This window comes from Eumetopias jubatus, unplaced genomic scaffold, assembly GCF_037043125.1.
Source record: "Eumetopias jubatus isolate StellerSeaLion01/CBP00866 unplaced genomic scaffold, mEumJub1_p1.0 scaffold_1, whole genome shotgun sequence".
NCBI lineage: Eukaryota > Metazoa > Chordata > Mammalia > Carnivora > Otariidae > Eumetopias > Eumetopias jubatus.
This window is the reverse complement of record NW_028274807.1, coordinates 48607328-48623699: the sequence shown is the minus strand read 5'-3', so window position 1 is coordinate 48623699 and position 16372 is coordinate 48607328.

Genomic DNA, 16372 nt, shown 5'->3' with positions numbered 1-16372 from the left:
CTATATTAATTTACAATTCCTTTTTAGAATCACGCATTGCTTTGTTGTCAGGTGACTCTCCTCTAATTGTGTGGGTACCCCTGGTTAAATGTACTTATTACTCTTGCTGCTAAGCAGTTTGAGTCATTGCTGTTAGTCATTGAAATGTATGAATTGATAGCAATGAATTAATTCTCTGACGTGGGTTTTAATTTGTTTTATTAAAAGTGGCTGTATTCAGAATTTCACGGAGTTGCCTAAACTGCTGGACTTCGAGCTAATCCAAACCTTCAGTGTTTTGTCGTTTTTTTAATGCATTGGTGTAAACTATCTGTGCATGCATAATGTTTCCTGCTCATGATTGTTCTTGTCAAACCTGTAATCTCTTGGAAGTTCCTAAACACTTTTACATCTAATGTTTGGAACATACATAATAAAAGCCTTTGCTTCCTCTTGATCCTATATATTGATCAATTAGAGTTTGTAGAAGCTTATGGAGCAAAGATGCATAAGTAACTTAATCAGTTTAAATATACCATGCTTATAGCCTATTGATGTTTTGAAGTTTAAATACTGCTGTTTATTGAATTTTTCCTCAAGAGTCTTAAGGATTTTGAAGTACGAACTCATATCCAATAGGGCCTGTCTTTGGGAAGCCTGTGCCACCCACGTAGGTTGAGGTTTTGTGTTTGCCTCTGCTAGGTTGCTCCAAGAGTGTTCATGGTTAGGTACTATTTTTATATTAATTCTCAGACTATGGTTTCCCGGAGCAGCAGCTGTAAATTTTGAACTTCAGACCAGTTTGAGAGCAAGCTCGCTATTCTAAATCTTCAAGGGAGGCTTTTGTCCACTGACAGCCCAGCCTGGGACGGACAAGTATCCTTATCTGCCTGGACTGGTGAACTGAGTTGTTTTCTTGACTGTTCTTTCACTGAAGATGGAGCTCTTCAGTGGTCCCAGTGTTTTGTTTTGTTTCGCTCCCTGCCCGGCTTGGGGCTTGAACTCAAGACCCTGAGATCAAGAGTCCGTGCTGAGTCGCGTGCTCTACCAACTGAGCCAGCCAGGCGCTCCGGTGGTCCCTGAGTCGTGTTTAATTTTTTTTTCAATTTCTGTAGGCCTAATCTGATCTCATTGCCTTTTAGCTGTCAAAAGCCCCCCCCCCCCGAAACTGCCAATCCCATCTACCACAAGGTTACTACAAGTTCAACTCCGTTTCCTCTTATCTGGGGACTCTAGGACATTGCCTTTCTTCCAAACCTAGTATTGTGAATTTCAAAGGAGTTTGTTACATTTTATCAAGTGGAGAGTTTCATGTATTTTGAGTTTAACTCTGGAAACTAAATAGTGTTTCTTTAAATATTTTCCCTTCTGGTTACTTTTTGTTTCCAAAAGTTTTATTTCTACCCTCAATACCTCTTCACTCTCCCCATTTTTTCTTTTTCTTTTTCTTTTTTTTTTTTAAGATTTTATTTATGTGTTTGACAGAGAGAGAGACAGCGAGAGCAGGAACGGGAGTGGGAGAGGGAGAAGCAGGCTTCCCGCCAAGCAGGGAGCCCGATGTGGGGCTCGATCTCAGGACCCTGGGATCACGGCCCAAGCCGAAGGCAGACACCTAACGACAGCCACCCATGTGCCCCTCCCCATCTTTTTCTTGCTTCCTGATAACCTTCGTGGAGTTCCTTAACCTGATCTGTAACTGTTCTTAATTATCTATTCTTCATTTTAAAAATTATATTTTTTATCTTAGTATTTCCAATTGATTCTTTATAGGTGCTTATTCCTGCTTCCCTTTTCAATTCATCCTTTCTTGTCTTGCTGGTTGAATGTATTCTGTTCATTTTAAACTCTTACTGTGTCCGGTCTGTGTGCTCTGCAAAAAAATTATGTGTCTATACCACAACTTCACCATTCTACCATTGATGGATATTTGGGTTATTTTCAGTTTGGGGTTATCCTGAGGAATGTTGTAGGACCATTTTTATCCTCCTGGTATATACACGGGCATGCATTTCTGTTGGATACATAACTTAGAGTAGAATTTGAGATATTTGGATTTGTGAACCAAAATATTTCCCAAAGAGGTTATACCAATTTACTCTCACCAGTGGTGGTTGCTCTGCATGCTCACTTATTACCTACTTTAGCCATTCTGAGATGAATGTGCTTAGTATCCCATGTAGTTTTAATTTACCCTTCCCAGATGACTAATAAAGCTGAACACCTTTTCATTTGTTGACAATTCAGATATTCTTTTTGTGAGGCAATTGAATATCGTACCCATTTTTTGTCTTTTTTCTTTCTGAAAACAGCTTGTTTTACAATTGCCATCTCCTATTTTACAGCTTGTCTTTTCATTCTATTAATGGTATCTTTTCATGAATGTATTTAATTTTAATGTAGTCCAGTTAATAAATTTGTGCCCTTTTACAATCTTTCCCTGCCCAAAGATCATTATATTTCCCTATTTTATCTTTTAAAAGCTTTATACCGTTGTCTTTTATATTTAGATCTATAATCTATCTGAAATAGAGGGAGACATCAAGCTTTTTTTTTTTTTTAAGATTTTATTTATTTGACAGAGAGCGAGCACAAGCAGGGGGAGAGGCAGAGGGAGAGAAAGAAACAGACTCCCCGCTGAGCAGAGAGCCCAATGCGGACTTGATCCCAGGACCCTGGGATTATGACCTGAGCTGAAGGCAGACACTTAACTGACTGAGCTACTCAGGTGCCCCTCAAGATTTTTTTATAGTATAGATTTCCAATTGGGCACATAATTTTCTGAATACGCTGATTTTTTTTCCATTGTTCAGCAATGCCATTGTATAAATCAAGGGTACATTCTGGAATCTATTCTGCTTTTTTGCTTTTATTTCTGTACTCTTGCACCAATTCCTTGCAATGGCAAATTGCAACAATACTAAATCCTTACAGTACTTAGGACCACAATGTCTTAATACTGTAGGTTTATAATAATTCTGATATCTGATAGAGTAAATCCTCCCACTTTGGCTTTTTTTTTAAGATTTTATTTATTTATTCATGAGAGACAGAGAGAGAGAGAGACAGAGAGAGAGAGGCAGAGGGAGAAGCAGGCTCCCAAGGAGCAGGGAGCCTGATGCGGGACTCGATCCCAGGACCCCGGGATCATGGCCTGAGCCAAAGGCAGACGCTTAACCATCTGAACCACCCAGGCGCCCATCCCACTTTGTTCTTATTTCAGATTGCTTGTATATTCTATAATGAACTTACCAATTTCTATAATAAAATCCTGTTGGGATTTTGGCTGGAATTGTATTGAACTTCTAGATCAATTTGGAGAGAATTGATATCTTTCTAATAACTAAATTTTCATTCCATGAACATATTTCTTCATGTATGTAAGTCATCTTTAATAGCTCTCAAAATATTTTAGTTTGTGTAAACCTATTAGATATATCTTTATGCAACTGTGAATGTTTTTTTTTTATTTTTTTTTTCAGTTTGTTGGTATATAAAAATACAAAACACTTTTGTGTATCAAGGGAATCTTCATCTGATAAAAGCTATCTACAAAAAGCTACAGCAAAACATTCTAAAAGGTGAAATGTTTAAAATTTTCTGACATAGGAAGTAAGACCTTTTATCCAACAACCTTTTAAAATTCCCTTATTAATTTAGTTTTGACTGTCTCCATACCCAATTATGTTATTCGGAAATAAGTTTTATTTCTCCTATTCCAATTCTAGCTTGCCTTGTTGCTTTCTCTAGGACCTCAGTACAATGTTAAGTAGGTGTGATAGTTGGCATCCTTGTCTTTCTTTCCATCTCAGAATAAAAATCTGAAATTAACATGGTGAGGCAGATAGCTTAAGAATGGGGGCTTATTGCCAGAAAAACCAACCATGCGATTGAGTTAGAATTTTAGCTCCACCCTGCAATCTCCAGAGGGGAGAGGGGCTCCAGCTATTAATTCATTAATTAACCATGCCCACGTGAGGTAGCCTCAACAAAACTTAGAGACATAGAGTTCCTGGTTGCTGAACATATGGGTGTACTAGGTGGGTGTCACGCCCCAACCACAGGGATAGACAGTCCTGCGCTCCTGCCTTCCAGACCTTGCCCTGTAGGTCTCTTCCACATGGCTTTTTCTGAGTTATATACTTTATAATAAAACTGTAATTTTAAGTATAGCACTTTTAGCGAGTTCTGTGGTTTGTTCTACTGAATTGCCAGAGGAGGAGCTCCATAGAAGCCCTCAAATTTATAGTCCGCCAGGCAGAAGAGTGAGTGGCTTGGGGGTATCCAAGACTTGCAGATGGCACCTGAAGGGGCTGCAGCAGTCCTGTGGGACTGAGCCCCTAACTTGGGGGGTCTGTGCTAACTCTGGGTAGTGTCATAAATGAATTGCATGTAAAAGTCTGTGGTATTTGAATCAAGACCACTCCTCCCCCAACCATCTCAGCTCAGTGAGGTCGAGACACCACCCCAGAGTGCCGCATCCAAGACTGTAGGACTCCTTCTCCAACTAGCTCCCAGTCGGAGGGCTCTCTACGTGGGAGGATCAGGACATCAGTCTTCCTCACCCTGCCCCCAGCTCTCTGCTGCTGAGATAAGGCCTGGGTACGTGTGGCTGAGAGGTGGTGGTTCCTCTCTTCCATCCAGCCACCGCTTGTGGAACAGAGGTTCTACCTTGGGCAAACTGAGCTGAAGATACTGAGGCTCTGACCGCTGTTGTCTCTGTTCATGAGGTGGTGGTTGCCTTTTTTAACAAACTTTCATAGATTTTTCTTGAATACATGTCTTTCATTTGCTGTTGGGCCATTTCCAGAGACTTTAAATGGTTGCTTTTATTTTTGTTTTTACACTTCTCAGCGTTTTCATTGGGAAACAAGGCCTGCACAACTCATCTGTCATACAAGAAGTTGATCCTCCTCCAAATCATCTTCAGTATTTCAGTATTCTTTTCAGGTGCACATGGGATATTCTTCAGAACAGATCACATGTTAGGCCACAAAACAAGACTCAATAAATTTAAGACTGAAATAGTATCAAGTAATTTTCTGACCACAACTGTATGAAACTAGAAATTACAAGAGAAAAACTAGAAAAAACAAACACCTGGAGGCTAAACAATGTTACTGAACAACCAATGGGACAACAAAGAAATTCAAGTGGACATCAAAAAGAAAAAATGGAGAAAAATGAAAATGGAAATAAAACATTCCAAAAATTTTTGGGATACAGCAAAAGCAGTTCTAACAGGGAAGTTTATAGCAATACAGACCTACCCTCAAGAAATAAGAAAAATCTCAATCTAACCTTACAACGAAAGGAACTAGAAAAAACCCAAAGTTAGTAGAAGGAAATAATAAAGATTAGAGAAGAAATAAATGTGGGCGCCTGGGTGGCTCAGTCAGTTAAGCAACTGTCTTCGGCTCAGGTCATGATCCCAGGGTCCTGGCATCAAGTCCCGCATCGGGCTCCCTGCTCAGTGGGGAGCCTGCTTCTCCCTCTGCCTGCCGCTCCCCCTGCTTGTGCTCTCTCCTCTCTCTGACAAATAAATAAATAAAATCTTTAAAAAAGAGAGAGAGAGAAGAAATAAATGCAGTGGAGACTAAAACTAAAAAATATCAATAAAACCAAAAGCTGGTTCTTTGAAAAGACAAACAAAATGATAAACCCTTAGCAAGAATCATTGAGAGAGGACTCAAATAAATAAACTCAGAAACGAGGGGCGCTGGCTGGCTCAGTAGATGGTGCATATGACTCTTGATCTCAGGGTGGATGTGGGGCCTACTTAAAAAAAAAATCAAATCAAAGAGGAGAAATAGGGGTGCCTGGGTGGCTCAATCGTTAAGCGTCTGCCTTTGGCTCAGGTCATGATCCAGGGTCCTGGGATCGAGCCCTGCATCGGGCTCCCTGCTCAGAGGGACGCCTCCTTCCCCCTCTCCCACTCCCCCGGCTTGTGTTCCTGTTCTTGCTCTCTCTCTGTCAAATAAATAAATAAAATCTTAAAAAAAAAAGAGGAGAAATAACTACTGACACCACAGGAATACAAAGGATTATGAGAGAATACTAAGAAAAATAATATGCCAACAAACTGGACAAGCTAGAAGAAATGGACAAATTCCTAGAAACATATATTCATCCAAAAGTGAATCATGACGAAATAGAAAATTTGAACAGACCAATTACTAGTAATGAACTTGAACTGGTAATCAACTCCCAACAAAAATCCAGGACCAGGGGAGCCTGGGTGGCTCAGTCAGTTAAGCGTCTGCCTTCAGCTCAGGTCATGATCCCAGGGTCGTGGGATAGAGTCCCGCATCAGGCTCCCTGCTCAGCGGGGAGCCTTCTTCTCCCTCTCCCTCTGCCTGCCACTCCCCCTGCTTGTGCGCTCTCTCTCTCACTCTCTCTCTCTGTGTCAAATAAATAAAGAAAAAGTCTTAAAAAAAAAAAAATCCAGGACCAGATGCCTTCACTGGTGAATTCTACCAAACATTTAGAGAAGAGCTAATACCGGGGCACCTGGGTGGCTCAGTCAGTTAAGCATCTGCCTTTGGCTCAGGTCATCATCTCAGGGTCGTGGGACTGAGCCCCACGTTGACTCCCTGCTCAGTGGGGAGCCTGCTTCTCCCTCTCCTCCCTGCCTGTGTTCTTTCTCACTATCTTTGTTTCTCTGTCAAATCATAAAGTCTTAAAAAAAAAAAAAAGCTAATACCTATCGTTCTCAAACTATTCCAAGAAACTGAAAGAAAACTTCCAAATTCATTCTACGAGGCCAGCATTACCTTGATACCAAAACTAGGCAAAGATGCTACAAAAAAAACAAAACAACAACAAAAAAACCCCAAAAAACCAACAACTATAGGCCAATATTCCTGATGAACCCAGATGCAAAAAAACCATCAACAAATACTAGCAAACAGAATTCAAAAAGATCATTCACCAGGGCACCTAGCTGGCTCAGTTGATAGAGCATGTGACTCTTGATCTTGGGGTCATGAGTTTGAGCCCCCTGTTGGGGGTAGAGTTTACTTAAAAAAGAAAAAAAGATCATTCACCACAATCAAACAGGAATTATTCCAGGGATGTGAACGTGGTTTATATTGCAAATCAATAAATGTGATATATCACATTAACAAGAGAAAGAAAAAAGTTCTATGATCATTTCAATAGGTGCAGAAAAAGCATCTGACAGAATACATCTGTTCATGATAAAAACTCTCAACAAAGTGGGTTCTTTGAAGGAACATATCTCAAAATAATAAGGTCCATATATGAAAAGCCAACAGATAACATCATATCAATGGTGAAAAACTGAGAGCATTTCCTCTAAGGTCAGGAACAAGACAAGGATGTCCACCCTCACCACATTCATTCAATATAGTACTGGAAATCCTAGCTGCAGCAATCAGACATGAAAAATAAAAGGCATCCAATTTGGCAAGGAAGAAGTACAACAGTCATCATTTGAAGATGGCATGATAATATATACAGAAAACCCTAAAGATTCTACCAGAAAACTATTAGAATAAATGAATTCAGTAAAGTTGCAGGATACAAAATATGCAGAAATCTTTTGTATTTCTATACACCAATAGTGAAGTAGCAGAAAGAGAAATTAAGAAAATAACCCCATTTACAATTGCACCAAAAATAATAAAATACCTAGGAATAAATTTAACCATGGAGGTAAAAGACCTATACTCTGAAAACTATTAGACATTGGTGAAAGAAATTAAGGATGTCACAAATAGGGGGATATGCCATGCTCATAAATAGGAAAAATTAATATTGTTAAAATATCCATACCACCTAAAGCAATCTACTCATTCAATGCAATCCCTAACAAAATATCAATAGGATTTTTCATCGAACTAGAACAAATAATCCTAAAATCTGTAGCTCCTGAAAAGCTCAAGCAATCTTGAGACAAGCTAAAGCAATCTTAAGAAAGAACAAAGGTAGAGGAATCACAATCCCAGATTTCAAGATCTACAACAAAGCCGTAGTAATCAAAACAGTATGGTACTGGCACAAAGAGAGACACATAGATCAATATAACAGGATAGAAAGCCTGGAAATAAACTCATGCCTATATGATCAATTAATCAATGACAAAAGAGGCAAGAATATACAATGGGGAAAGGCGGTCTCTTTAATAAATGGTGTGGGGAAAACTGGATAGCTACATGCAAAAGAATGAAACTGAACCACTTTCTCATACCACACACAAAAATAAAATAGATTAGAGATCTAAATGTGACCTGAAACCATAAAACTCCATCAAGAAAGTATAGGCATTAATCTCTTGGATGTAGGCCTTAATAATATATTTATGGATGTATCTCCTCAGGCAAGGAAAACAAAAGCAAAAATAAACTATTTGGGACTACACCAAAATAAAAAGCTTTTGGAGACCAACGGAAACCAACAACAAAACAAAAAGGCAACCTAGTGAATGGGAGAAGATATTTGCAAATGGTACATTCAATAAGGGGTCACTATCCAAAATATATAAGGACATTATACACTAAAAAACAATCCAATTAAAAAATAGGCAGAGGACCTGAATAGACCTATTTCCAAAGAAGACATAGAGATGGCCAACAGACAAATGAAAATATGTCCAACATCACCAATCACCAGGGAAATGCAAATTAAGGCCACAATGAGTTATCAACTCACACCAGTCAGAATGGCTATAATCAAAAACACAAGAAATAAATGTTGGCAAGGATGTGGGGAAAAAGAACACTTGTGCACTGTTGCTGAGAATGTAAATTGCTGCAGCCACTGTGGAAAACAGTATGGAGGTTCCTCAAAAAATTAAACATAGAAATACCGAATGATCCAGTAATTCCTCCCCAGAAGGGAGGAGTCAAATGATGGGTAAAATAGGTGAGAGTGATTAATAGGTACAAACTTCCAGTTCTAAAATAAATAAGTCATGGAGATGAAAAGTAAAGCACAAGGAAAATAGTATTAAAAATACATTATTTGGGGACGCCTGGGTGGCTCAGTCGGTTGAGCGGCTGCCTTCGGCCCGGGTCATGATCCCATTCAGCGGGGAGCCTGCTTCTCCCTCTCTCTCCCTCTGCTTGTGCTCTGTCGAGTAAATAAAATCTTAAAAAAAAAAACAAACATTATTTGGGGGCACCTGGGTGGCTCAGTGGATTAAGCGTCCCACCCTTGATTTTGGCTGAGTTCATGATCTCAAGGTCGTGAGACTGGGCTCGTACTGCGTATGGAAACTGCTTAAGATTCTCTCTCTCTCTCTGCCCCTCACTGCCCCACACACTGACTGGCAAGCATGTGTGCATGCACCCACACACACTCTAAAACAAACGAAATAAATATAATTTTGAATAATCAAACTCACAGAAAAATTAATTTTTTGAGACATTTTATTTTAAAGATTTATTTATTTTAGAGAGATAGAGAGAGCTCCAGTGTGGGGAAGGGCAGAGGGAGAGAATCTCAAGCAGACTCCCCGCTGAGCACAGAGCCCTACGTGGGGCTTTACCCCATGACCCTGAGATCACGACCTGAGCCGAGATAATGAGTCAGCTGCTTAACCAACTGAGCCATCCAGGTGCCCCTCTTGAGACTTTTTAGAGCAACTTGTCAACCTGATGCTCCATCACATCTGAATTATTATGTATTTCTTATAAAGAAGTATTCTTTTGAATAACTGCAATACAGTCAGGAAATTGATACATTACTGCCATCTAATCTCTGTTCCAAGTTTTCTCTAAGCTCAGCTTTAGCAGCATCCTACATATCTGGATATGGTATTTTTCACTATTATTTAAGATTCACAATGCTTTAAAATTTTCATAATTCCTTGACACGTTATTTGGAGGAATATTACTCTATTTCTAAACACGGGCTTTTATTTTTTTATTTTTATTTTTTTAAAGATTTTATTTATTTGGGGCGCCTGGGTGGCTCAGTCGATAAGCATCTGCCTTCGGCTCAGGTCATGATCCTGGGGTCCTGGGATCGAGCCCCGCATCGGGCTCCCTGCACCGCGGGAAGCCTGCTTCTCCCTCTCCCACTCCCCCTGCTTGTGTTCCCTGGGGAGGGAGAAGCAGGCTCCCTGCTCAGCGGGAAGCCTGGACTTTTATTTTTATTTTTTTTTAAAGATTTTATTTATTTATTTATTTATTTATTTATTTTTTAAATTTTTTTATTTGTCAGAGAGAGACACAGCGAGAGAGGGAACACAAGCAGGGGGAGTGGGAGAGGGAGAAGCAGGCTTCCCGCGGTGCAGGGAACCCGATGCGGGGCTCGATCCCAGGAGCCTGGGATCATGACCAAAGCCAAAGGCAGACGCTTAACGACTGAACCACCCAGGCCCCCCAAAACATGGACTTTTAAAACTTGTTATTGATTTCTAAGAATTCTGTACTCAGATACACATTCTGTATATTTTCTATTCATTGAAATATGCCGAGGGCTGTTTTATGAACAAGCACATCGTCAATTTTTGCAAATGTTTTATGAGAATGTAAAAATATTCTGTATTTTGGGCATTGCTTTAATGTGTAAATTAGGTCAAATTATTACTTTTGTTCAAATATTCTATACCCATACTGATTTTTTTTGGTTGGTTTGTCCTATCAGTTACTAAGAATAGCTTGTTATGAATGTGGATTTGCCTTTTTTAATTTTCACAATTTTTGCTTTATATATCTTAAAGTGTTATGAGGTGCATAAAATATAGAATTCTAACTTCCTGGTTAGTTGAAGCTTTTTTATTTATTTTTAAAAACTTTATTTATTTGACAGAGAGAGACACAGTGAGAGAGGGAACACAAGCAGGGGGAGTGGGAGAGGGAGAAGCAGGCTTCCCACTGAGCAGGGAGCCCGATGCGGGGCTCGATCCCAGGACCCTGGGATCATGACCTGAGCTGGAGGAAGATGCTTAACGACTGAGCCACCCAGTGTCCCATGAACCTTTTATCATTATGAAAAGATAAAATGAGGTGTCCCTTGTAATACTCCTGGCTTCCAGTCTACTTTGGCTGAAATTAAAAGAGCTACATCAGCTTTTTTGGTATTCATATGGTATATTTCACCATCATGCTTTCAACCTGTCCATGTTCTTATATTTAAGGTATGTCTCTTACACATAGTATATAGCTGTCCTTTTTTTTTTAATCCAGCTGCCAGTCTTTATCTTTCCATAGGAATATTTAGTCGAATTAAAAAGGCATTATTACCAACACATTTGCATACAAATATGCCATTTTGCTTTTTTTGCCTTACCTGTTCCACAGTCCTTTTACTTTTCTGCCTTTTTGAAAGATTCCAGGGTACCTATATATAGTATAGGTAAATGGTACATTCAATAAGGGGTCACTATCCAAAATATATAAGGACATTATACACTAGGTGTATAATGGTACCTAGGTGGTTCAGTTAAGCATCTGATGCCCAGTTTCGGCTCAGGTCATGATCTCAGGATTGTGAGATCCAGCCCTGCGTCTGGCTCCACACTCAGCACAGAGTCTGCTTGATATTTTCTCTCCCTTTTCTTTGCCCCTCCCCCTGCTCTCTCTACATAAATAAATAAATAAGCCTAAAAAAAAAAGATCCCAGTCCTCTCCTCCCATTAACTTATTTGTATATTGTTTTAACTATTACTCAGTAGTTTGCCTGGACATGATGTTAAAGTTCTTGGCAGTGTCTTCTACTTCATGGGCATCCACTTCATGAGCTATAGAACTTGTACATTCAGACACATATAATCCCATTCAAAAGATGTAGAAACAGACAAAAGAGAAATAGTCTAATAACTCCCATACCAGTGGTACTTACCACTATACAATCAGGCTTCATGTTGACCACATTCCCTCAAATAGTCTAGTACCCTTTGAAAACCCTCTATGGCTTATCAAACTCAACACCCAAAGAACAAATCATCCAATCAAGAAATGGGAAGATGTGAACAGACATTTCTCCAAAGAAGACATCCAAATGGCCAACAGATGCATGAAAAAATGCTCTACATCACTCACCATCACAGAAATACAAATCAAAACCACAATGAGATACCACCTCACACCGGTCAGAATGGCTAAAATTAACAAGTGAGGAAACAACAGATGTTGGTGAGGATGCAGAGAAAGGGGAACCCTCCTACACTGTTGGTGGGAACGCAAGCTGGTGCAGCCACTCTGGAAAACAGTATGGAGGTTCCTCAAAAAGTTGAAAATAGAGCTACCCTATGACACAGCAATTGCACTACTGGGTATTTACCCCAAAGATACAAATGTGATGATCTGAAGGGGTACGTGCACCCCCAATGTTTATAGCAGCCATGTCCACAATAGCCAAACTATGGAAAGAGCCCAGATGTTCATCAACAGATGAATGGATAAAGAAGATGTGGTATATGGGCGCCTGGGTGGCTCAGCTGGTTAAGCGACTGCCTTCGGCTCAGGTCATGATCCTGGAGTCCCTGGATCGAGTCCCGCATCGGGCTCCCTGCTCGGCAGGGAGTCTGCTTCTCCCTCTGACCCTCCCCCCATCTCATGTGCTTTCTCTCTCATTCTCTCTCTCAAATAAACAAATAAAATCTTTATAAAAAAATAAAAAAAATACCTTATAAAAGAAGATGTGGTATATATATACAATTGATTAACACAGCCAACAAAATATGAAATCTTGCCATTTGCAATGATGTGGATGGAACTAGAGGGTATTATGCTAAGCAAAATAGGTCAATCAGAGAAAAACAATTATATGATCTCACTCATGTGGAATTTTAAAAACAAAATAGAAAAAAAAACACGATCACAGGGGAAGAGAGGAAAAAATAAAACAAGATGAAATCAGAGAGGGAGACAAACCATAAGAGACTTTTTTTTTTTAAGATTTTATTTATTTGAGAGAGAGAGAGCACAAGTAGGCGGAGTGGCAGGCAAAGGGAGAGGGGGAAGCAGGCTCCCCACTGAGCAGGGAGCCCAACATGGGGCTCGATCCCAGGACCCTCGAATCATGACCTGAGCCGAAGGCAGACGCTTAACTGACTGAGGCACCCGGGCACCCCACCGTAAGAGGCTCTTAATCATAGGAAACAAAATGAGGGTTGCTGGAGGGGAGAGGGGTGGGAGGATAGAGTAACTGGGTGATGGGCATTAAGGAGGGCACGTGACGTAATGAGTCCCGGGTATAAGACTGATGAATCACTGACTTCTACCTCTGAAACTAATAACACATCGTATGTTAACTAATTAAATTTAAATTTTAAAAAAAGGAAAAAAAATCTATGGATTTTGTCATCATCTGCTACTTACCTAAATTCTGGCTGGCAGTTTTTCTTAAAAACTTAAAAGTTACCCTGTATATATTTGTCAATTTTCCCCCCTCTGCAGCATCTACCATTCTCCCAGGTAGTAGGTCCAAACCCTTAAGTCTCCTGGGATGCTTCCATCTCCCATCATTGATTCAACCACTGCATTCCTTAGCAATGTCTGATGTTACTTCCATCTCATTACTGCTAATTAATGTTTTTTTTAAAGATTTATTTATTTATTTGGGAGAGTGAGAGAGAGCACATGAGAGGGGGGAGGGTCAGAGGGAGAAGCAGGCTCCCTGCTGAGCAGGGAGCCCGATGCGGGACTCGTGACCTGAGCCGAAGGCACTCGCTTAACCAACTGAGCCACCCAGGCGCCCTACTGCTAATTAATGTTAACATATCATTCTAAGCTTTTATAAACTCATTCATGTAGCATGCTACCAATACCTTGCTTTCCTAGCTCCCATGCTTGCCCTATTATCCTTTTTGTGTTATACCCATTACTTCAATTATTTAAAACTGCCCTTCATCTTGAAGCTCCCTGGTTTTCTAATGGCTTCCTGTCTATAGCAAAGAAACCACAAGAGGAATGAAAGTAACTGTATGGGACAAGAGATTGCTGTTATAATTCTCCATTTCAACATGGTGGCACTGTACCAGCATACTTTATTAAAAGTTGGAAAGGCCATATGTTAAACTGGAATTTATATAAAAATTTGAAGAAAAAAATAAAAGTTGGCACCAAATAGCCACTTTGTCCTAAGTTACTCCTATCATAAAAAGCAAGGTCTCTGGTAAAAGTGATGATTCCCGATTTTCTTCCTTAGGGCATCACATAGCCAATGCCTGCCATAGTACTTAAATGGGATAGAATGAGAATATGGTGTTTGTTTTTTTTTAAGATTTTATTTATTTATTTTAGAGAGAAAGAATGAGACAGAGAGGGAGCATGAGACGGGGGAGTGTCAGAGGGAGCAGCAGACTCCCCGCTGAGCAGGGAGCCCCATGCGGGGCTCCATCCCAGGACTCCAGGATCATGACCTGAGCCGAAGGCAGATGCTTAACCAGCTGAGCCACCCAGGTGCCCCTGGTGTTTTTTTTTTTTACATAGTGCTTTTTAAAAAATATTTTACTTATTTGACAGAGAGAGAGAGAGCACAAACAGGGGGAGTGGAAGAGGGCGAGGAAGCAGACGCCCCACTGAGCAGGGAGCCCGACGCGAAGCTTGATCCCAGGACTCTGGGATCATGACTTGAGCCGAAGGCAGACGCTTAACTGACTGACCACCCAGGTGCCCGGAGAAGAAACATGTTTAAAAGCTGGGAAAGTGACTTTTTTTTCTCAAAGTGATCCTCTGAGAGTATAACTACACTGAAATCCTGTTTTGAGAAATCTGCCTGTATGGTAAATATGTATGAATGTTCATACACAGACAAAGCTGATATCCACACACAGCATTACAACAGTGTTGTTAGAATATTTTGAGGGTTTTATATCCAACTGCGTATTATATTTATGGTGGAGAGGCACCTTGTGACTGAGTTAAACCACTACTCACATCATCATTTTTTTTTTAATAAACTTTTTTTAAAGAGCAGTTTTAGGTTCATAGCAAAATTGAGCAGAAAAGTAGAGTTCCCATCGATTCTGTCCCCACAGATACAGCTTATCATTCTCAATTTGCATCTTCAATGGAACACCTGGCTGGCTCCATCAGTAGAGCATACAACTCTTGACTTGGGGGTTGTAAGTTGGAGCCCCACGCTGGGTATACTGATTAAAAATAAAATCTTTAAATAAAAAAAATGTGCATCTTCAGGGGTGCCTGGGTGGCTCAGTCAGTTAAGTGTCTGCCTCTTCATTTTGGCCCAGGTCATGATCTCAGGGTTGTGATACTGAGCCCTGTATTGGGCTCCACACTGGGTGTGGAACCTGCTTAAGATTCTCTCTCCCTCTGCCTCTTCCCTCACCTCTCCCTCTCAAAAAAAAAAATTGCATCTTCAGTTAGATTTGCTTTAATCATCTGCCAATGTTTCAACATCTAATTAGTGTTTATATTCTTTTAATGTTACTTTGCTTGCATTACTGGATTTCAAGTATTCTGCTTGTTTTGATCTTTTTTTCTTATAGTCAAGGTATATAAATTATATAGGAACTTTGTTTTATTTTGAGGCATGGTCATGTGGGTAAATTCACAGTTCTATTGATCTATCCAAATCTTACAGCACCTACGATTTAGTTATGGAATTCCAAAAGCAAGAAACAGAAATAAAACAAGCAACTCAAGGTGTATGACCAGCATGAAATCAGGACAATGCCAGACTCCGAGTGAAATGCATTTTGTGGTGCATTTGGATGACATACCAATCAGTGAGAGACTCAAGAGTTCAGGTTACTGTTCCTGCAGTAAAGTTATAGTGATTATCCTTGATATTTTACATAGTACACAACAGTTTTTATTTTTTCTAAATATTAAGCAATGTGAATTCAATGGACACTGCAGATAAAGTGCTCCCAGAGAGGATTTACTCTCAGGAAATAAAAAAGATTTATGATAACAGCACTTTTGGACTACATAAAAAAAAAATGTACACAGCTATCAATTAGTTCTGTGTCCATGTGCATTAATTAAGTGGATATCTACTGTGATGTGGGTCAAAGCCTTTGGTCTAAGAAAGTTCTCACACAGGGGTGCCTGGGTGGCTCAGTCAGTTAAGCATCTGCCTTCGGCTCAGGTCATGATCCCAGGGTCCTGGGATCAAGCCCTGCATTGGGCTCCCTGCTCAGTGGGGAGCCTGCTTCTCCCGCTGCCTGCTGCTTCCCCTGACAAATAAATAAATAAGTAAATCAATCACTCAATCTTAAAAAAAAAAAAGGTTCTCACATATCTAATTCAGACATGCTAGAATGACAGCTAACCTAATTCACCTTATTTAGGGATACCTCTATTCTCACTCATTTCTCCAAAGATCCAAGTAATGTAGGATCGATGTAGGAAATTCACAAAGTATAGGACAATGAAAAGAAGCAAAAAATAAAAACAAAAAGCAATAATCATTGCTAGCCAACAATGATTCCCATAGGAGTGGAAGGGTACATATT